The sequence below is a fragment of the Gasterosteus aculeatus genome, chromosome 7, assembly GCF_964276395.1.
Source record: "Gasterosteus aculeatus chromosome 7, fGasAcu3.hap1.1, whole genome shotgun sequence".
In the NCBI taxonomy this organism is placed as follows: Eukaryota; Metazoa; Chordata; class Actinopteri; order Perciformes; family Gasterosteidae; genus Gasterosteus; species Gasterosteus aculeatus.
The window spans coordinates 30,461,428-30,483,070 of record NC_135694.1 but is presented as its reverse complement, the minus strand read 5'-3'; the positions used below and the strand labels follow the sequence as shown (position 1 = coordinate 30,483,070).

Below are 21,643 nucleotides of genomic sequence, written 5' to 3'. Positions count from 1 at the left end.
TCACTTTTTTCTTGCAGCGAAATGGGTTCGCCGGTGCAGCGGACGGCCTGGAAAAGCAATTTCTATCAAAAAGGTTTGCCTTGCATTTGCTATGTGACCTCTGCCCTTGACCCTCTCAGGAGCAGCTGAGCAGGTTCAGTCTTCTGTCCTCTCGCGTCGGAGTCTCTCGAGGTTCAAGTGGAATAACGAGACGGGGGGAGGCGGGTGGGGCGCTAGCCTGTTAGCATGCTCACTTTTGAGAGCATGGATCACACTCCACCGGTCACGGGGGGGGGGGGGGGGGAAGACGTGCTCTCCACCCGCTTACAACCGCCGTCAAGACATCGCGCTGTGTTTAAAACCGTCTTATGTGAACAAATAAAATATGCAAACCGGAACTAAATCAAATCAAAGCTCCCAAGTCCTAATTTTTCCTTAATGGCCCTTTTACAGAGTATTTATTGTACACATTTGAGAACGTCCCCACAGGCAGAGAACTCATAAAACTGGAATCTTTCCCAAAGCCTAATGAGACTTTAAAATATGTTTTTTTTAGACTTTAATTAATTTGAATCTCGCCAATGTCGGTGTAATACTGCAGGATGAATGTGGCTGGTTGTCCGTGTACACGGCCTGGATGGCGTGACATAAGCGTGCTGACGTGGTCGCGACGTGGTCGTGACGGTTGGTGCACCGACGTCTTGGATCCTCAAATGTCGCCGTCTTGGCTTTTTGAAACCGGCAAACAGGTCGAGAGCGGTGGCGCCGTCCTGCGTAGGAACAGATGATATTTGCTTTACCGGAAAGAAAAGATAATTGGATTCTAAAATAGTAATTTTTTTTGTATTGTCGTTTTCAAGCTAAATACAAATTAAAATTGAAAATGTGTTCATATGTGAGGACGATTAGAGGCCCGTGGAGGCCAAGGCGACCCGACCCGACCTCTCATGGAAAACATCACCACGCAGCAACACAACTCCAACTCTCGAGTGGCGACCCGTCTTCTCCCCGGGAGCGCCAGCACCAAGCGTGTCAATCACTTCGAGCACTCTGATATCTGTTTATCTTCACAAGCAAACAGCTTTGAGGGGTTTTTTTTGTCCTTTTCGGGAATCTGGAAAGCCGGAGAGCGAATCGGCCGGGGACGGACTTTTTTCAAATTAAAACACGTGAAGCCGGCGAAGTATCGAGAGCGCAGCTGCTGGTTTGCTCACACGTTGGAACTGATGTATTTCTTGGTGAAAACGAGCAACGCGGTGGAGCGATGAACGACAGCGCACTCCAAGTTATTAACACCCCGCGTTTGGCGAGAAAAAGAGCAGCACGCCGACCACAACCGCTCCTCAACGCCAGCGGCTTACGTTGCTCTGTAATTATTACAAACATTAAAGACACATTCCAAAAGAAGACGCCAGCAAGCAAGGAAACCGGAGCGGAAATGGCTCAATTTTTTCGGGGGGACCATAGCGAGCCACCAGATACTGCAGAACCCACGAAGTATTCGGGGCTTGTTTGACCCCCAGGGAGCTTTTCGCGACGCCGACGTGCCTGAACGCCGGCCATTATCCCTCCGTTTCCTCGTGGCGATCAAAGGCCCAGACGTGTGTGACAGATGTGCACTGGAGGAGGACTTTCTTTGTCTCTTCTTCCTTCCTGCAGATCAACCCGGCGGCTGGTTTTTCAAACGCTTCCCCCTCCGCGTGTGAACCGCAGAGGCCTTTTCCTCTGTGCTCTGAGGACCGAGTGGTGATGAGCCGCCGCGGAGGCTCTCCATCCATCCTCCGCACTGCTACGTGTGCAAAAACACACAAATATAAATAACAAATCACTGGCGATGTGAGATATTGTAACTTCTCAAATATGACAGTGAGTCAGGGATTTTATCAGTTAATTAGGAGTTTATGCAGCCGAGGGCTTGGTGTGCAGTAAATAGTGGAGCTCCGTACTCCGCTGGGATTACTTCAGCCATGCATCAAAAGCCTCATCTTGTCCAACTCTGTGACTTTTCCATTAGCTTTGTAAATAACTCGACACTTTCTGAATATCAAACGTGAAAGCAGCGCGTTTTAACTGAAGCCTGTAATGCTTCCATAATGCAAAATTAAGAAAGCATGACTGAAGGGTTGCATTATTCGTCCCTGCTGCACGTGACGACGATGACGAAGAGACTGCAGATGGACATTCATCAAAGCGGGCCGCCAGGTCGGACCTCCAAGTCCGCATGACCGTAATGAGCCAGAAGCGACCATTAAACGGGTTCAGCACACACATGAACAAGGCAGACTCCCTCAGCTCATGCAGTAGAACTGATGCCAGAACCATGAAAGGTGTCCTTCCCTTTGGGGGGGTGAATATCAGCTACAACCCTCCATGAAAGGTCAAACCACATCCAGGATCGACAAAAAGGGATTTCGATGAGAGAACTTGATTATTGGCTGACCGCGGCGCCAAATCTCCTCATGTCTCCTGAGCTTCACCCCGTACGCCCCCCCCCTCCCTCTCTGGTCTGCGCGTTTCATCACGGCGAGCCGACAGCATCACCCAGTGAAACGAGCGGACCCTGGTCCCCCCCCCCGGCGGCCAGCCTCAGACAGATTGGACTTGGATTGGATTTGGCATTCGCAGGGCGGCGCGAGTGGGGCGTCGTAAACAAACGTTTGACGGCGGGCAACGGCTCCGCGGAAACGCACGAAAAAAACCCGCCCCCGACGGATGGAGCGTCCCCCTCGGCGAGGACCAGGCCGAAGCAGAGGAGTAAACAAACAACTCAAACGTCAGCACTTAGCCGCACTACAGCAGGAACTGGGGGGCCGAGCCCCGGCGGATAAATATGGCTGGCCCTTTACCCCCCCCAGCTCCTCCGAGGGGGCACTTTACACAGACAACCCCGCCGCTCGTGCTTCTGCAGACCCAACAAGTCCCACTGCATGGAGGCATGCATAATGCAGCGTATGTTGGTCCCCTGTGGACGCTCTCATGTGAGCCACGACACGTGATTCAATCACAAGGCTCGCCGTGTATCGTCAGGAGGTTGCTGAGGCGTCGGCAGCAAAGGCTGGGATCCCTTTTTCTCCCCCGGCAGCCAAACGGGGATGATTAGGAGAGTAACAAGGCGTCACCTGACGTGCGACCAGTTTCATTCCCACTGACCTTTCTGCCGACGCTGCAACAGCAGCAGCAGCAGCACGGTACCTGTCGCACAGCTCGCCGTAATTAGCCGACACAGTGTTTGGTTTCAGCGGCGGCGGCGAGCCAGAGCAACTTAACGCACGCGTCCTCATCCAAACCGCTATGAATCCAAACAAGATGGCCGGGGCCTCAGACGACATGGCGAGTGACCGGACGCCGGAGGGACGGATTTACCTGCTTCTGCATCCTGTTTACAGTCTATTTGGCAGAAGGACAGCAAAAAAATGTCTGCGTTGGCTGGAGGGAAAGTAGTCGAAAACAAAGATGATCAACTGAAAAATGCAGAAATAGAAATGTCGCAGGTATTGCCTGGGTGTTGTGTCAGCTTGACGAGTTTGACAGTGTTTTCAGAGGCAGTGCAGCGGCGCCGGCGCCCACGTCGATGCCTAACGAGAGAAGAGGTTTTATTTGCCTCTGTTTTAATGCAAAGCTCCACGATTCCATCTCCATTGCGCTTGCATGATGATGACGGCACCTCTCACGGGTCCCCAAGATCCCGTAACCGCCTCGCTGGCTCCAACACGAGCTGCAGGGCTCGGCAGCGCTCAGCCTCAGCAAACAAACAACTGAAGGAAAAACAACAGAACAGCTCATGCAATGTGCCCGTCATTATGGCCCAGAGACAAGGGGAGGGGGGCGCCGCCGTCAATGCTCGCCGCGGCGACCATCTGCCCAGATGTTCGCTCGGCAGCGCGATGCAAAAGGACAACGCTCACTGGCGAGAGTGTGACAGGAAGAGGAGCGGCCATGCGAGAGGCCTCGGCCAGTGGGGACGACGACGAGCTCGTCTCTTCGCCGAGGCTCTTTTTAAAAAAAGATAAAAAAGGGCAACAACGGGCGGCCGGATCCGACCCGAGCTGACGACGCGCTGGAGGACAGCGAGAGCGGGAAGAGCTGCGGAGGTAGATTTGTATAACTACTGATTCTAATTGAGCAACATTTATATGCACTTTTGTTACTGTGCGACGACACAATGTAGAAAACGAGAACGAAAAGCCAAACAAGTACCTGCAGGCATCCCTCTGCTCCGAGTCCAGCGACTTGTGTTGCCATGGTAAAGATGGAGACGGCGTAATTACAGTGAGCAGGAGGGGGCTTTAAAGAGGCTCAGCCTGCTCTCCTCGACTTGGGTTCATCTTAGAAGTTTAAATGTCAGTTGTGTTCTTACTTGCTTTCCGGCTTGTTACTCCAAAACTCAATTACAGGCCTTAAGACGGCGGCCGCTGTCTCTGCAGCGGATCAAAGAGGTGTCTTGTGGGTCTTGTGTTGGCTTTCAGCTTGAAAGGGGGTTGAGGGGGTTTGCCAAGTCTCTCCTGGGCTTTTCCAAGCCGCTGTGTTCAATCCGTGCACATGCACCGAAGGCACCGCGGGGATTCTTTTTGCAGCCTTTGCCACCGATGATTTGCAAAGAAATGCAAAGAACACACACACATTTTGGTCAAGTCAAGCTATAAAGGTCTCTAATCCAACCTTTCTCCCCTGTTTCCAGTAGTTAATGTAGCAGTAATTAAGCAAACTTGAAGGACGTCGAAGTGGACGAGGACGCGTGTTGTTTCTTTCTCTACATGGAGTCTGTGACTTCAATGCGTCAGTTATCAGTCATCTGCATCCTACAAAGTAATATTCACCTAATCAGAGATGATCACTGGATTTCCTCTCTCGTTTATTGCTACCGCGTCTTATCTTCCCCGTGTTCCTTTTAGCGCATCGAGCGCACGTGTGGTTCATTTCTTGAACCACACGGTGTCTTTCAGCGCGGCAGATAACATCCGAGCCACTCGCGTCCTCGGAGGCCGCTGTGTTTAGCATATAAAGCGAGAACGAATCCTTCTGAGGGAAGACGACCCGATCCCCAGACACCAACGATGTCGGCAGCGGATTAGTAGTCGCGGCGCGTTATGCAGAAGTGTCTGGCGAACCTGTGCACATTCACACCTTCCAAGGATGAGAGTGTTTCACTCGCTGCACAACAAATGCGTCTGACCTCACCTTCCAGGAGTGAACACGTTGAGCGCACAAATGCTGACACGTAAACCGTAGGACCTCTCGCGCACACACACACACAGGGAGCCCACGCAGCGGCGCGAAGGCGACGGAGTCGGGCCGCGGACGCGTCCGCTTTGGAGGACAATTATTCTAAGTAGTTTTCCCATCAGCCGGAGCCATGAGCGGAAAAAGACCCTCGGGTGAGCCAGAACCTTTCTGAGGAGGCAATCGGGGGAAATAGCCACTGTCCAATTTATTTGATAAGGCGCGTCGGGCTCAAGACTCGCCAGCGGAGGCAGAAGGGGGAGAAGGATCGGGGCCGTGCTGCAACCCAGTCGCTGACATTTTCGTGCAGTAATCGTGAGGAGATTTCGGCCGGGGTCCAGGGTGGATGCTCAGAGTTCAGGGTGCAGGCGACGGCGGGCGGCTTTCGGTCTTGCAGCCCCGAGTGCGTGGTCAGGCAAACAGCGGAGGGTCACACCACTAATTGGAGCGTGAGACGGCGCTGACGTTGAGCCGCCGTGGTTACAGCGCAGTGAAAGTGGCCGACTGAGTCTCCCTCCAGGTTACCGACAGTAGAAGATTAAATTCTATTGTTAAGATCTTTTCAGGCGGGGGGGTGGCGGTGGGGGGGGGGTGGTGTCAGCGCCCTTGATGTTCTCCACTTTCCCCCCGAGCAACTTTCTGTTTCAAATTGGACAGCTCTGAGTAAAACTAGCTCTCTCTGGGGATCCTCACCCACACAGAAGCCAGTGTAAAAGAAATGCTAACCCTCCCCGGGGACACACACACACACACACACACACACACACACACACGCACACACACAGCATTCTGTCATAGAAATTGGCTTTAAAATGTTCATATCGTGGAAGGATTCCAACAAGTGAATAGAAACACAAGTGCTCATGTGTTGAGGTCGGTTCGCTAACTTTGAGCTTTACATTCTGTTCAGTGCAACACAAATGCTAAGTGATTAACGAGGAGGAAATAAGCATAAATGTCAGAGGAAAATATATGCAGGTTTCAGCTCATGCAATGTGAACGCTGCATCTCATATTAATAGTCTCTGAAATACCTAAAGTTCAAGTTATTTATAATGATTGCAAACTCGTCTCTTTTCCTGAACTTATCAAAGTAGTTTTATTGTCTCAAGAAAACTCAAGCAGTTTTCTTTGTAGACGGAAGTTTATTTTGAAAGGACGCAATAGTGGCGTGTTGCAGACTTTCGCAGTCATTTGGGAAGATTTAGTTTTCAAAATGGACGATGTCCCTCGGATTGAAGACATTAAGAGGACTCGTGGACCGTCTCTGTGTTCTCAATGAAGGTGTGCTGGTCCAAAGGTCATGCACGATCAGTTTCCAACACCACAGGCGTGAATAAATAATCGAAGCTCAACGTGCGGCCAAGAGAAGCCATCCGCCTACGAATCACTCGGCCACACACGGCCGGCTCTCCTCAGCCTTTCCTACAACCGATATTCGAAGAAAGCGGCGACACGGCGCTGGCGGCGGCCTCGTGAGTGATGTCAATTATCGCCCAACAAATGACAGCATTCCACCGGAGAGCCGCTCGGCAGGCATCCGGCAGACCCTTACCTTGCAGATCCAGCTCTTTCAAATGCAAATCTGCCATCGTTTGCCCGTCGGCGCAGGAGTTGCTCCCTGTGCACCTACTGTGCACCAAATTGGGAGGGAGACAGTGAGAGACAGCCCTCCAGACAGAAGCGTGAATATACACAATAAAGTAGCCAATCATCTGCCCGACAAGGGCGGGCGACGACTTGATGCTCCGGGAGAAGAGCGACACCGTGCACACGTTGAAAGGGAACCTTGAACTGCTGTTTTGAGACAAGATGACACAAGGAAGAAATGACACGCCCATCTGTCGCTACCTGCAAAGACACGTGAGGCGGTCGGAATCCCGGAGGAGCAGCTTCCCGCCACAAGATGCAGCTGCCGTGATTCCTTTGAGAGCCTTGCAGATGTTCTCATCTCCTCCATAACATCCCACAGGCTGCGTAATGGTCATTAGCGTGCACCATCTCAGAGACCAGCCCCTCCTGAACAGGCTCTCTACGGGCCGGAGTAGAACTTTACCTAACAATTATGCCGAGTGCTGACGTTCTACGTAGAGCTAATTCTGAAGTGCCTGAAGTCAGATTGCATAAACGCGCCATTATTCCCCCAGTAAACATCTACGGTCTTCCTCAATAGAGCGTGATGTTCGTCTAGTAAATGATGGTCTGTTTGGAGTCTCTACCTGCTCCTGACTGGTCCAAATAAGCTCCCTTCGGTCCCCAAGAAGTCAAGACGTTGACTCGGTGGTCGTATATGTGTACGTACACAGTCAATAGCTACAGTGTAATATTGTGTGTCTGCTGCAGTAACAACCATATTCCTCATCAAGGGCAGCGAGGGCTTCAAATAAGTGTCCTTGGCCGCTCCACTGCTACGAACCCCCAGAAAATCCAAAGGTCTCTTTTTCTCATGGTCCACAAGTCATCGCCCCTCAAATAAACCAGACAGTTTAATCAGGCTCGCCATTTATCCGGTTCGAACGCGTGCTTAAAAGAACACAAAGCTGTGGGAAATTGATTGAGGCGAACGCACGGTGAGGTGCGGAGTGGATGAAAACCACCCGGCGGCGTTTTTCAGAGAGATGACTCGGAATACCTGACAACAAAAAGAGGGGAAAACCAACTGACAACAGAGCGAGAGCGCGTTTAATCCCCCGCGCGGCCTCGTCGGCGCGGCGTTCCACCGGATCATCAGCAGACTGCACGTTCCGCCTCTGCTGCTCCTCGTCAGGTTCGACGCGAAACCTTCAAACCCGGAAACAAAGTCGATGCTGCAAAAGAATGAATCCCAACCTTCCAAACCTTCGCATGCGAAATTCCAAATGCACGCGCGTAAATAACAGAACGGGCACGGAGCACAGCGGCCGCGGACTGCGGCAATTAAATCCAACCTTAGGAAAGGGAGGCGAGCGGCGGCCGCCGAGGCAGCGCGAACCTGGTAATTGCCTCTCGCGTGGCCAAAGCAAACCACCCGACTGTCCGGCTGCTCACCGCGTGCCGACGGGCCCCGCGGAGGAAGGTGCAGGATTTTCAGCCTCCAGCTTGGGATTAATCAGCAATTTCTTTCCCGCGGCCGAGGATTCACGTCGGGTTCGGGTTTAGTGAGACCAGACCCGCCCCGGCGATCTACGTGGCTCCGTTCAAGTATTAAAAACAGCCGTTATTAAACAAACAAAGACTAAAAGCAGCTGAGGAGCCGCGATAAGTTCACTAATGACGCAGTGAAAGCTGATATTTAAACAGGGCGCCGTATGGAAATGGACCTAAACTGTTTGCTAATCAGCTGAAGGAAAATCTCCTCCCTTAATTACAAAGTATCCATAACATTCACGTCGCAGATTAAAATACTTATATACCATGAAGCAATGAAATGGGATAACGAAGTCGGAGTAACACAAGAGACTCACTAAGTGACCCAAGTACAAGTGTGGAGAATTGATTTTGCTACATAGAACCACCTCCGCTGCTGTCACGCACTTTATCAGGACTCGTCTTCTACGCGCTTCCTTCATCATCAGGAATCAAGCACAGCGATAAAGTGATGCGAACGCCATCTAGGTGCATCATTGGGGACACGACCGAGGTCTCCGTCTCCTACGGACTCGCCCCTTTGATCCCTCGTGGACGGCGTGAAGCCTCAGAGCCTCAGAACTTTCCTCCCTCGGCCGTCGGCGGCATCAGTTTACCTGCTTCCCAACAGGAGAAGCAAACAACGCACGAGGGTCAGGGGAGTCCTTTCACGCCGCACGGAGCACGAGATCACTCGGGCCTCACCGCCGACCCCGAGCTCGTGGCAACCCCGACCCTTAACGTCCTTCCCCGGGCTGCGTCTCCCTCCCTCCCTCCCTCCCTGCCTCCTCACCCCGGCCTCTCCTGCTTTGCCCAATGAGGCGACCGACTGCCGAGGAGCAGTCCGCCTCATCCGGCCCTCCGGAGCTAAATAAAGAGGGATGGAGAGGGGGGGAGGTGGGGGAGGGAGAGGGAGGGAGAGGGGAGGAGTGAACAAAGCTGTCTCTCTGGAATGCAGATGCCATCTTATCGGCAGCGACAGGAAGCGCGCGGCGGCGTCCCACGAGAGACGCTCCTCTGGCGCCGCCGTCTTTGGAACCTTCACGTCGGCGTTGTTGTGGCGGATCAACCGATGTGCACATTGACTTACTGATACTTTGGGGAGGGAGGGGGGAGGGAGGGGGAGAGAGGGGGGGGGGGGCTTTCTACTCAAGTCAGAACATTGTACAATAAATGCAAACGTCCTCAAACGGTATCAGAAACTTCGCTGAAGGGTAAACAGCGAGCGAGCGGGAAACGGGGAGCGGAGCACACAGTTTGACACTTTTTAAGGCGCCGCGGCGAGACGCACGGAGACGGGGAGAGACGCGTGATGAACAAAGGCTTCTACCGGCACGCACGTCGGGCTGCGTCCGCCGGGAAGCAATAAGGGAATACGGTCCATCGACGCCGGGGATCCGCCGTCGGTACGGAGGAACGAGTAAACACGAGCGCCGGGCCGTCGCGTTGATTTACTGATGGAAAGACGTCGCGTCAGCGCCGGCGGCCCGCCGTCTCTCGTCCCTTCGCCCCCCCCCCCTGCTGCCTGCACGCCGCTCGCTCGCCAGCAGGAGGAAATCAACACTTTCGTCGGCCAATCAGAAAGGCGCGTTACCTTCGACGTCCAGTCAGTGATGAAAAATAATCACTTCTGTTCCTTTCGTTTAATCCTTAAATACTACAATAATTATATCTGATATATTATTAAACATGATCAATTATCATTTGTTTTTCTGATAACTGTAAAATAACGTTTTTATTTCCTGCGTATTTACCATTTATTTCATTTTAATAGGCAGCATGTAGTCATCACAAAGTGTTCTTTTATCTCCTGTTAGGAGTGTTGTTACGCTCTATTGGATCCAGCTGTTTCGATCGCCCACTTCCCCCTCCAGAGGTGACCTCCTTTCACGGAGTCGAGCGTGTTGGCGACCCGACGCTCCCGAGCAGCTTCTCAACGCTGATGTTTGTGACGAGATTGTTAAAAACAAGAGGAGGATATCTCCAGAGAACGGCTGGACTGTCTCACGCACAGAGACAGAGAATTACCTCTGAGCTCAGATCAACGACAGACTTTTATTTTGAAAGGGCCGTATGCAGGTAACCGGTGGCTTTTGTAGGAAACCTTTGCGTACGGCATCATGATCTTTTAATAAGCGATGTGCTGCGTGACACATCGAAATGCAAAGTGTCACACGTCTGCCGGAGGAACCCCATTGGATGCGTCTGACCCCCCCCTGGGGGTTCAAGTCCTCCAATCAGCTTCCCTTTTTATTTGCACGGCTCACTAATTTGCCTGAGAGAACCCGACCGCGTACGACGCCCTCCGTCCGCGTGCGTTGGCCGTGTGCGCCGTCATCTGAGGAGTAATTACAGCCGGGGCCGAGGTCGCATGCTGGACCGTAGTCACGGGCTCGCCCCGGGTAACGTGTGCACCCTCACGCTGGGCGGGAATTACACAGAGCAAAGTGTTCCCACAACCCTGCAGCCCGACTTCCGGAGCAGGACACTCGGACGCGCTGACTTATTATTCATTTTCTGCAAAGTGGAGGGGAGGGGAGGGGAGTACTGGATAGATTACAGGTGAGGAGGAGGGAGGAGGGAAAGAAAGAAAGCCACAAAAATGAATTCAACAAGCCACAACTTGCTCAGGAGTCATTTGTCCTTGTGCTGGAATATATATAATATACCTCCACCGGCTGTGCAGACTTCAAGCTAATTAGGGGACTTATTTATCAATACGCAGCCATGGTGACTGAAGGCCGACTCCAACACCAGAACAAAGCCTTTAAACAGAGAGAGAGAGAGAGAGAGAGAGCACACGTTGACTTGCTCGCCCATAACGGATGATGACGCAGCGGTTCAACCTGTAAATATCCTTCAGAGCCAAAGCTGATAAACAAGCCCATCTTTCTTCATAATTCCTAATCTATAGTCACAGCAAACCCGGTCAGCACCGGAGTTCTGAACCAGGCGGCTCCCGGAGGCCGCCGACCCCCGACGACGCGTCGCTCATCGGACCATAAAACACCGGGTTGGAGACGGTAAATCTCAGGGAGGAACGTGGAACTCAGCAAAATCAGCCAAGGCCAAGACTGACAGCGGGGATTGACAGAGGGGGGGGGGGCGGGACAAGATGTCAACGGAGCCGTGGATGACGATGTGAGCATGAGACGCGTCCACGTTTAACAGGGACAATGGCGGCGAGCGTCCTCGGCCCTCCAGAGCGTGAATAAACATGAGAGCAGTGAGTCGGCAGAACCCTCCCCCCCCCACCTCACCCCCTCCCTCACCGCCCGGATGATGTGACAGTTTGCGGTCAGTAACGCTTCACACGGCACAGAACATGATGCCGTTGTGTGTCTGGGGGGGGGGGGCGTCATCATCAATGTGCCGGTGTCCAGGTGATCAACCTCAGAGCTAAACAGTGAAAGGTTTAGTGAAGGTACATTATCTCAGTCAGCAGAGGAGATATATCTGCCCCCTCCCCGGGGGCAGGGAGGGGGGGTGGGGGGGGCTGTTTCATTAGGCCTCAGCCACACGCATGCTGCGTCGCAGTGTAAAGACTATTTTACATCACAAGACGTGTTTCCAATGCTGTGGTTGCGACAGTGGATGAGACCCCACCCCCCCTTCCACCCCCTCCACCCCCTCCACCCCCTCCACCCCCCACCGTCCAGAAATGGCATCCGCTACACAAAAGGGACTCTGTGATGTTCGGGGCTGTGAGAGCAGAATAACGAGAGGAGCCAGTCGGCGCGGAAACAAGCGATGAATTCAATTCCGACGGCTGCGTCGATCCGAGGTTTCAGCGTGGGGGGAGGGAAGGGGGGGGGGAATAATTAACCCCCCTTTCTGGTGACATGTCGCAATTTCCTTAAGTAAATGAAGTGCTAACATTCTCCGCCGATGCACCGAGGCTCCGGCTTGTTGCCTGGTAACGGTGTTTTATGGAAGAATGGTAAATCCTGATTTAGTCTGAAGGCGATATGTTTTTGAATTCCTAATCCCACATTATCTGATAACAGGGGGGGGTGGGTGGGGGGGCGGAAAGGATCCCTGCTCGCCTGATCCCATGATGCATCATCCAGGTGCAATTCTGAGGCTTATTTTAATGGAATTTTACACACGAGCTGGAAAAGGGTTTCTGGGAAATGTCAGTTTCTGAACATTGGTTCCAAATACAGGTGTGTTTTTTTTTTATTGGCTTGTTATCAAGTGAACTTTTTTTTATCTAACTTTATTTTGATTAACAACGTAACCCCCGACTCTTCAGTAAAGCTGAATACCACCAGACACTGAAACAGGCTCAACAACACAGCTCACGGCCGCTGGAAGCGACAGATGTGGTCGATGCTGACGGACGGACGCCGTGAGACCATCGATTGAAACATTTCACATTTCATTCGTGTGACGTAAACTCATACATGTTTGCACGACATGAGCCGCATGAGTTAGCGTCCGCTCGCCAACTGACACAAGTGATCTCACATTAAACGAAGCCTTCATATGTAAAAGGTTGCTTCCTCTCGCCGTCACCCGGTGGGAGAATCACTCGCTTTGGGGCCAATGGGTGATTTTCCTGTCAGAATATATATTTTTTTTTCTTGGCCCGACATCGTCTGATCCCCGAGAACCCGGCTAGCAGTGGATTAAAGAGTGGATTCAGACGTGGTTAGACTGCCAGCTTCCCAGGGGGGGGGGTCGAGGATTTTGAACCAAGAGCTGAAGAAAATTCAAGCGGAGATGCGGCTCAAACTGCAGATGAAGATCCCGTCTGCTGGTTTGAATAACGGCCGATCAGGAGCTGGGATGTGGGGTCAACGGTGTCTTTAGGCGCGTTCAGCCTCTTTCACTCGGAAACACTTTTTACCAAAAAGTACAACAAGCAGCTCTCTCCAAATCCCACATAATACCTTAAAAAATCGGTAGCAGACCTTTTCCTATTGCCTTGAGATGAGCAGCCCCTCTTAGTTCTGGGGGCTTTTTTTGAGTTTGCTACCCGGCGAACAGGAAGGGTTGATTTGAGTCGGAGGTAAGTGCCGATGGATCCACGGCGTTCACTGACAATCCCTAAATATAGACTCAACCATGACTACTGCAGAGCCCCCTTTCTGACTGATTAACACAATACATATTGTGTGGCGAGTTCTCCAGCAATTTATTCATATTGGCCTCATGTATTTTTCAAAAGGAAAAAACAAACTAATCTATCGTCCTTCAGTCCAGATTGATTTAAATACTGGGGAACCGGCGGAGCTGTAAATCCCGGGTGTCAGATTCGCTTCAGAACGGCTGTGTGGGCCGCGCTCAGCCATCGCTGCGGCCCCCCGAGCGCTGCCTTGTGGGCGGGCACGGCGCATGACGGACGCCGCGTTGACGGAGAAGCAATTAACTGTGGTCAGTAGCTGAAACTTTCTAACGCGTCTGCTTTTCATTGCACTCGCTGCTAATGAGGGAACCACATAATGATGTGTGTACACACACTATTTCTCTGTGTTTCAAACGGTTTATTAATATTCCCTTGATGACACAAGGTAACATGATGGGGATTGTTACATTAGTATTATCTTATCTTATTAGTTTCCCTTTCATTTGTATTGTTTGTGGCACTAAAGAATGACAGACCCATCATGACTGATTTGACGAATCAAACTTCTGTTTAATGCATATGTTGTTTGAAATGTATATACACGATTAGCGCCTAAGAAAAAGGCATTTAGGCCGTTAAGAGGCTACTTTAGCCTTTCGTCAGTGTGAGAAATAGGCAACAGTTTTCACCCCGGAAAAACAACGAGGCTCCCCAAAAGGAAGCTGCAGATATAAATAGGAATTAAAAGCTACTCATTTACCCGGCGGCCGAAAACAGAAACTCCTGCGACCCACATGTGGGTCCCAACCCGCTGCTTGGGAATAATGAAACGCTGCCGCTGTGCAAATTAGTTGTGAGGAACGACAGCGGCCACATGAAGGGGAGCCTGAAATAAGCACAGCGTCCCTCCTGGTCCCATCTGGTCCCTCCTGGTCTCGCCTGGTCCCTCCTGGTCTCGCCTGGTCCCATCTGGTCCCTCTGCCGGGGGACGCGCTGCATGTTCATGGGTCACAAATTCACTCCATCCAGAATGATTCAAAAAAGGAAAATCCCCCCGTTGATGTTTGATACCGAGGGGGGAGGTGGGCGGAGGTGTTTGAGGGGGGGGGGGGGAGGTGTTTTAGGGGGGGGGGGGGGGGGAGGAGGAGGTCCAGCCTCATGCAAACCGTTGGTACAGGGGACACTGAGCACACTGAGGACACCCTGCGGGGCTACAGAGGTCCAGTGGAAATAGCTGGGGGCAGAGAACACCCCCCACTGTGGGGCTGCATTCAGCCCACAGAGGGAGACTGGATGCACGTGGGCGGAGCCACAAAGCGCCTCTCACAGCCGCTGTACAAACGTTAACACATAAATAAAGAATGGACGGCTCTGAATGTCTCACCTGTAAAGGTGAATCGACTTGGAACCAGGTGACCTCGCGCCTGCCCGTCACACGTGGTGCAACAATAACGACCACAGGGCGCCGCGTGGCGTTCGATCAGAATCTCGACCCGTGTGGATGGAACTAACGGTCACTTTGATAATCGATGTTTCTGATTTCTGGCTCTTCTTCTCTGTATCAAGCAGTGAGTTTAAAGAAAGACACGCGTGTGCACTGGACCACGGGGCCGTGCGGTGAGCAGACAGCGTGACGTCGACCCCTCGGGCCGGCCCGTCTCACAGCCGCCGCTCGGCCCACCTGGGAAACACCCCAGGAGGAGGACGTTGTCGGCCAGCCAAAGGTTGCCTTCATTTCCAATTCTCCTTACCGTTGCACACTCGATCGGTCGGCTGGGCAGAAAAACAGCTCACGTCAAGGTTCCGCCGTCGACGCTTTCGACCCCCGTGAGGGGGGAATCTGGATTTTAGGCGAGCGCTCGTGTGACCGTTTGCCAAAGCACTTGAAGGATGTGCGACATCGGGCCGTACATCGAGGTGGAAGCGCCCCCGCAACCACCGCGGACGCCACTCACCGGTTCAGATTAAAAAAAAAAAACATGATGGTGGCGCCGGGTCACATAGCGCCGCCGGAGGGGGGAAATGGAAAAACCAATTCATGTACATTAGCAGCGCTGGACGGCTGCCACGTTTTATGAATATGCATTAACCCAATTCTTCCGGTCAGATTGGCTTGTTTCCCGATATCCGACCCGGCGTTCCTGTGGCGCCGCGGCGAGAGGGGAGAGAAGCGCTGCCGCGGCGCATTTAGCTCTGCCGGCGCTTCCAGCCGGCACGTGGCTGACGCCGCACGCGGGACTGCACACCGCCCAAGCTAGCACGTTAGCAGCCTTCAGACACGGTCCCTCCGGACCGACACGAGCCGCGTCGAGGGGCCCGCGGTGATGCCGGGACCTGCTGAGAGCCCGGCGCTCGGGGCCACCCGCGTTATTTATGCGCAGCTTTGCAAATGACAGCCGCGACAAACAGCCGCGGAGCGCAGCCGTTAAAAGTCGAGCGATGCCACTCCTCCACCGCCGCTGCCTCCTCTGAAACGGGAGCCCGCTGGGCCGTGGCCGCACGCCGGGTCGAGCCGGGTCTATTACCGGGGATTGGTTTGTAAAAGCTCTTGGCAGGCCGCGGAGCGGAGCGGAGAGGGAGGAGGGAGGGTGGAGATTGTAATAAAACCTCGCCAATTTCTGTCTGTGACAACATGAGACGGGGGGGAGGAGGGGGGCAGATGGCTTATCTTAGTCCTGTCCCCGAAACTCATAAATGGTTTTGAAGATAACCACATGCGGTGTGTGTGTGTGTGTGTGTGTGTGTGTAGGGCTGCTTGTGCAGGTAGGAAATGGCCGATGGGGTGGGATGGGGTGGGATGGGGGGGAGATAACCTCCCAGTAGTGGACGCCTCGCTACCCGCCCGTCATCCTGCCTGTTTTCCCCTCCTCGGATTCGACACATTATTGCATTCCGCTCTCTGAATGTCGTCCAATCACGAACCCCAAAATCTGCTACCGGGCGGGGAAAAAGCAGGCGAACGCACTCGTTCAGTCCCCGAATGACGTTACACAGACGCTTTATTACTCGACAGTAACGCGGAGGCGCTGATCCGTCTGTCTGAGACGCGTGGGGGGGGGGGGGGGGTTCTGTTGGACTCCAGGTGCTCGAATCGAGTTAAAACGACGTATCGTGACTCGGGAGCGCACAGCGCAAACGCGAGCTGATGTTTCCGTTGAACAATCACCAAACAAACCCATGAAATTGGTGCCGTTTTGCTGTGAGTAAAATACACACACGCGACAAAAACATGTGAGCGGCGGCGCGAGGAGCCGACGTGGAGGAAAAGAGAAGAGACGCTTTTGGTGATTGAAAGGTGACGTGCGCTCGTGCAGTCAGATTCAGTCCATTTGCCTCTCAGGCGCTCAGACAAATGACATTTGATCAGCTGACTTGCCAGAGACCTGCAAGAGCACGAAAATCTCATTTTACATCACGAAATAAACGCGAAATGAAGGTTACTATGTGTCACATTACATCTGTCAAACAAACAAAACAACGTTTCCATCGCCAACCTGGACACTGATGCAAAGAGCGGAGCAGCGTCATACTTAGCGGCGCTAATGGACCGTAGCCGTGAAAATGTGCAGTTTTCTCTGCCAACACGCCGCTTTAAAAGCCCAATTAACGGCAACACAGCACGTTCACCAAAGTTTGATTAAGTGGTTAATTAGGAAAATGGCCGCTGATTAATCCCCCCCCCCCCCCTCTCTGCAGCACTTGCAGAACACCGGCTGCATTAACAACGCATAGATTTTCACATGGAATGAATGTAAATGGATCACGAGTTTACAGCTGTGTGCACGGACTGAATTGGTTGTGCTTTGGTTTGTTTGTCTGAAAACCGAACCAACAGGCGACGGCTTGCTGAGCGAAGTGAAGGAGCCCTCAGGAGGCCCAAGTCTCCCAAGACCTTCCCTAAACAAAAGGTACCAGGTTCAACAAAATCACATCAGCAGGAACGATCCTCCATAAAGAGCCGACTCATGCAACTTCCTCCAATTAAAAAAAAAACAAACTCCAGCTCAAAACAGCACATTTCATTAAAGTACTGGCACACGCACACGGAATCCCCTCTTTGTGACTCGTGCCAGCGGCCTTCCAGAGGGGACGCTGGCTAATTAAAGACCCCCCCCCCCCCCTCGCCCCAAATGAATATTCAAGGTTAAGAAAAGAAGGGAAGCGGGAGAGGAAGTAGAAGTGGTGCGGTCCAATAAGCCCCGCCCCCCTCTCCTCATCAGATCACTCGTCAACAGTGGCGCGTCTCGTCACCAGATGTGTGGTGACAAGACGAGCCGGCGGCGAGGTGCCGCTGCCTCGCTCGTACGATCCCGACTGACATTTCCCATCAGGGCGACCGGGGCCAGTGAGACGCGGGAACGTGACACACGATAGGGGAGGGGGTAGGGGGGGAGGGGAGAGAGGGGGGGTCAGGACGTTGCCGCGATCCCCACGAGGCGCCGGCGGGCCTCTGAATGTGGGTCACCGTCCGATAGGGCTCGGGAGCCCCAAGCGGGGTCCCGCGGGGTCGTTTACGCGTTTTCGCTGCTTTACTTCAGCGAAAATGTCAATGTGCCACCAAAATGTATATTGGCAGCCCGTCACTGACTCACTGGCGGCCTTCACACGCACGCCGTTTAAAGCTGACACAGTCATTTCTTCAATGATCTGTCGGGTTTAAAAGCAGCAGACCATGGATGGATTACTGCCCTGGCAGACTCAGGGGTCCAAAGTGTTAGAGCCCCCCCCGCCCCCCCTCTTTAAAATAGAAAATGTCAATCAGAGCGAAACCAAGAGACACTCAAGGAGCCCAAAGGGACACAATACCCAGCGAGACGTGCAATGAGAGGTGAGACGGGGGGGGGGGGGGGTTAGAGTCCTCTGCCTCTTGGGCGTCTCATGCATTACGCATGCAGCAGACACAGCAGCACTGGCTCATTAAAATGACCCGGTGCGTCGATAGGATCACTCAGGATTGACCGCTTAACGCGGCGCACTTCCTCCATGGGGAGCAGAGCCGTTAGAATAATTCATCGGCTGAAGCTCCGCACGCGGCGTGGGAATCGCCGGCCCCACGAGTCCACGAGCGGCGGCGGAGGAGGAAGACGCACGCACTCGTGTTGGGAAAATGCGGTGAGATTTATCACAGAAAAAAAAAAACAGGTGGAAACTTGTGGGAGGGGAAAGTCCAACGAGCAACGCCGATCACGAACAGCTCGAGGAAACGTGAGAACGAGAGCGTCCAGCGTTGGGACAAGATGTCAACGTGTTCACATGAACAAATGTGACACTGCAGCGACAAGAAGAACGATCGCGTCGACCGCCGAGCACGACCGATGAACACCAAATACAGCCGGCCGCTCTATTAGCGTTGCGTCGCCATGGAAACCAAAGTGAACGCGCAATTCCTCCGATTCTCACAGCATGACACACACACACACACACACACACAGACACGCATGGAGGGCGGCGGTGGGCTGGATTGGACATGTGGCCGCGTGCCGCTGTGGCCTCCGCCCGGCCCGTCGACACGCCATAACAAGTCACCGATCTTCAAAGGAGGAAAGGGGGGAGTGGGAGGGTGGGAGGCGAGGGGGGAGGGAGGCCTTCCGATTCCTCGCCTTATTGCATCTTTTCGTGGCCTTCCTCGCGTGGGGGGGGGGGGCGACGGAGCCAGGAGTGGGAATCCTGACTGGCCCGTTCCCACGGCGACTCCTTTCTCCCATTTAATGGAGACCTTTTCCCATCAGCGGCCGGTGGAAGGGCCGATGGCGGTATCTGTAGGGGGCGGGGCCTGACTAGATGCTGGGCATTCCGTGGGCTGGGACCGCCGTGACGCTGGTCCGCTCTCCAGTCTGGATACAAGCGGGAAATTAACTCACTCGTTCATTTCGGGAGCACATTTTTAAGCGTTTCTTGAAACATAAAAATGGTACAAATATTTTGTCATGTTTTTTACTCTAGAGCAGATCCCTCGACAGTCAAGAAGCTTATTTTATCTTTTACCAGAAAAGCCATGAAATCATTATCGATAGTGAAAAATGATACAAAATCCTAATCCCTTTTTTATCTGTAGTAGTTGTGCGTCTCTGTAGTTCTTATGGTGTCTGTATTGTCTTTGTGTTTTTCTTTGTAGTGGTTTTATGTCTCGTTTAAGACATTTAGTTTCTCTTTGTAGTTTTATGTCTCTTTAAAGACATTTTTTCTGGTTGTTTTATGTCTCTTGTAGACATGTTGAGTCTCCCTGTAGATGTTTTTTCACCCTGAGGTCCTGACAAAAATAAGCAAAGGTTCAAAACTGCAGATTAAACACTTTGGCTTCATTCTTTATGAAAGACTGAATCCCCCAAAGGACCTGATACTAAAACACAAAGTGTGTGAACTCTAATGTTGGAGGTGGAGACACACAACCTGCTGTGGCCAGAGGCGCGTTGTGTAACATGAAAACCAATCAGAGCTGCAGCTGTAAATATAAAATAATGTCCGTACTCACAGATGCATCGATAGGATGTTATGAGGTGTTCGCCCAGGTTTTATTGATCGGCTCTGAAGAATGAAGTCTGCATGTGGAAATTACCACTGTGGAAATGTCACGTCGATGAACTGGGTCCTTTATGTGTTTTTAAAGAGCAATAAATGGATTTCTTTCAGAATTCTGATTGGAATTATAAAAAGTGAACACGTTGAGGTCGTTTATTAAAGCGTGAGGATTCACTCTTAATAAACCATTTCTGCAGGGAGAATTTCTAGACTGTTTTTTTCCCTCGGAGCTGATTGAATTATTGATGCTTAATTAATATCCCGCTAATCTCAAAGTTTCAGACCGTAGGAGACACAGTTGAGAACGTGTTTACGCTGTGTTTCATCACTGTTGCTGAGTGCGTCGGTACCGTCGGATTCCTCGCTGCCGTCGCGCCAACGAGCAGAGAAAAACTTTCCCTCCTCAAGCGTCATCGAGTGCAAACAATCATTTCCTCTGTCGTGTCGACAAGCGAAGAGAGCCGAGCGGAGAAACTCAAACTCGCACGTTTTTTTTTTTTAATCGGCAAATGTCGGCGGCTGAGACGGACAAACGAAGGACGTTCATCCCGGAGGCCTCCGACGGCGTCTCGCTGGGTTTCTTCCGTTTCCCGCGAGCTGGCGGCCCGGAGAGGACAGAGTCGAGTCAGTTTATTTAGAGGAGCCGCTCTGCGAGGAACGAGGCAGCAGGACTCAGGACGTGTCGCTGCCGTTTACGGGCCACGGCGGCCAGCTGTTTGCAGCTGTAACAGTCGATTACAACCCGTGTTGCACCAATCAACAGACTCAGCAACTAGCTGGCTCAGATTTCATATCACAGAATTTCATTCTAGGAGAATAGAGTTCATTGTTTTTTGTGATTTACGTGTTTAACACGTATTTAGACGACATTCTTTAACTGGCTTGTTGAGTGTTTGGCCCTCTTCCCATTACGGTGTTACTCGGATAACGCGCAGCAGCCAATATTCCCGGGAAGAAGAACGTGTGAGATGATCAATGACAATAGTGGTGCCCACAGTTGGTCTTCTTCGACGCAGCGGGACGCAGCGGGACACAGCGGGACGCAGCGGGACGCAGCGGGACGCAGCGGGGGAAACGACAGCACAGCCGCCAGCTGAGCCTTTAAAGCGTTTCCCTCCAAATCGTTCAAACCATCCAGTCACAGACAGAAGGAATCTGTGGCCGTTAAGCCTCCACTTCAAGAGGTGAAGCGCACAGTGCTGCTGCACTTCAACGCCACCCCCCATCTTACCTGGCTTTAATTACTGCAGGCACATCACGGCCCTCGACAGGAAGAACTTAATGAGGGGGATGAAATACGTGATTACATGCTCTTGGACTCGTTATTTCAACACACGCATCGCACGCTGCGATCGTGTGCTTCTCTACGACATTCGCGTCGAGGTTGTGCATAAAACAGTTTTTCTAATCACGCTGCTTTTTGAGAGAGGTTGATTATCACGACCGCAACGGAGACACTCAGCGCCGGGATAATCGTCCCATTACCGGGCGGCTGCTTGGACACGCAGATCCAACATTTCGTGCGCGGCCGTCTCGCTCCGTGCAGACGAAATGCAGACGTGTGACTTTAATCACAAAGGGAGATATGAGGCTGCAGTTCGTGACAGGAAGGGAATGAGGAATGTTTGCGGAGGTCTGCCAGGAACCGGTCAAATTATCTATTCAGCTGTAACTCTTCATGATTGCAGGGGAGCAGGAAAGCCTTTTTTTGGCGTGTACAGTATAGACGGAGTGAGTGGATGGAAACAGA

General features: G+C 52.4%; 1 protein-coding gene across 1 annotated transcript in view; it reads right to left on the bottom strand.

Annotated features, from left to right (window-relative positions):
• tmem132e (transmembrane protein 132E) overlaps positions 1-21,643 on the bottom strand; it is a gene marked incomplete in the record, with an annotated part of 169,441 nt that overhangs the window by 20,908 nt on the left and 126,890 nt on the right.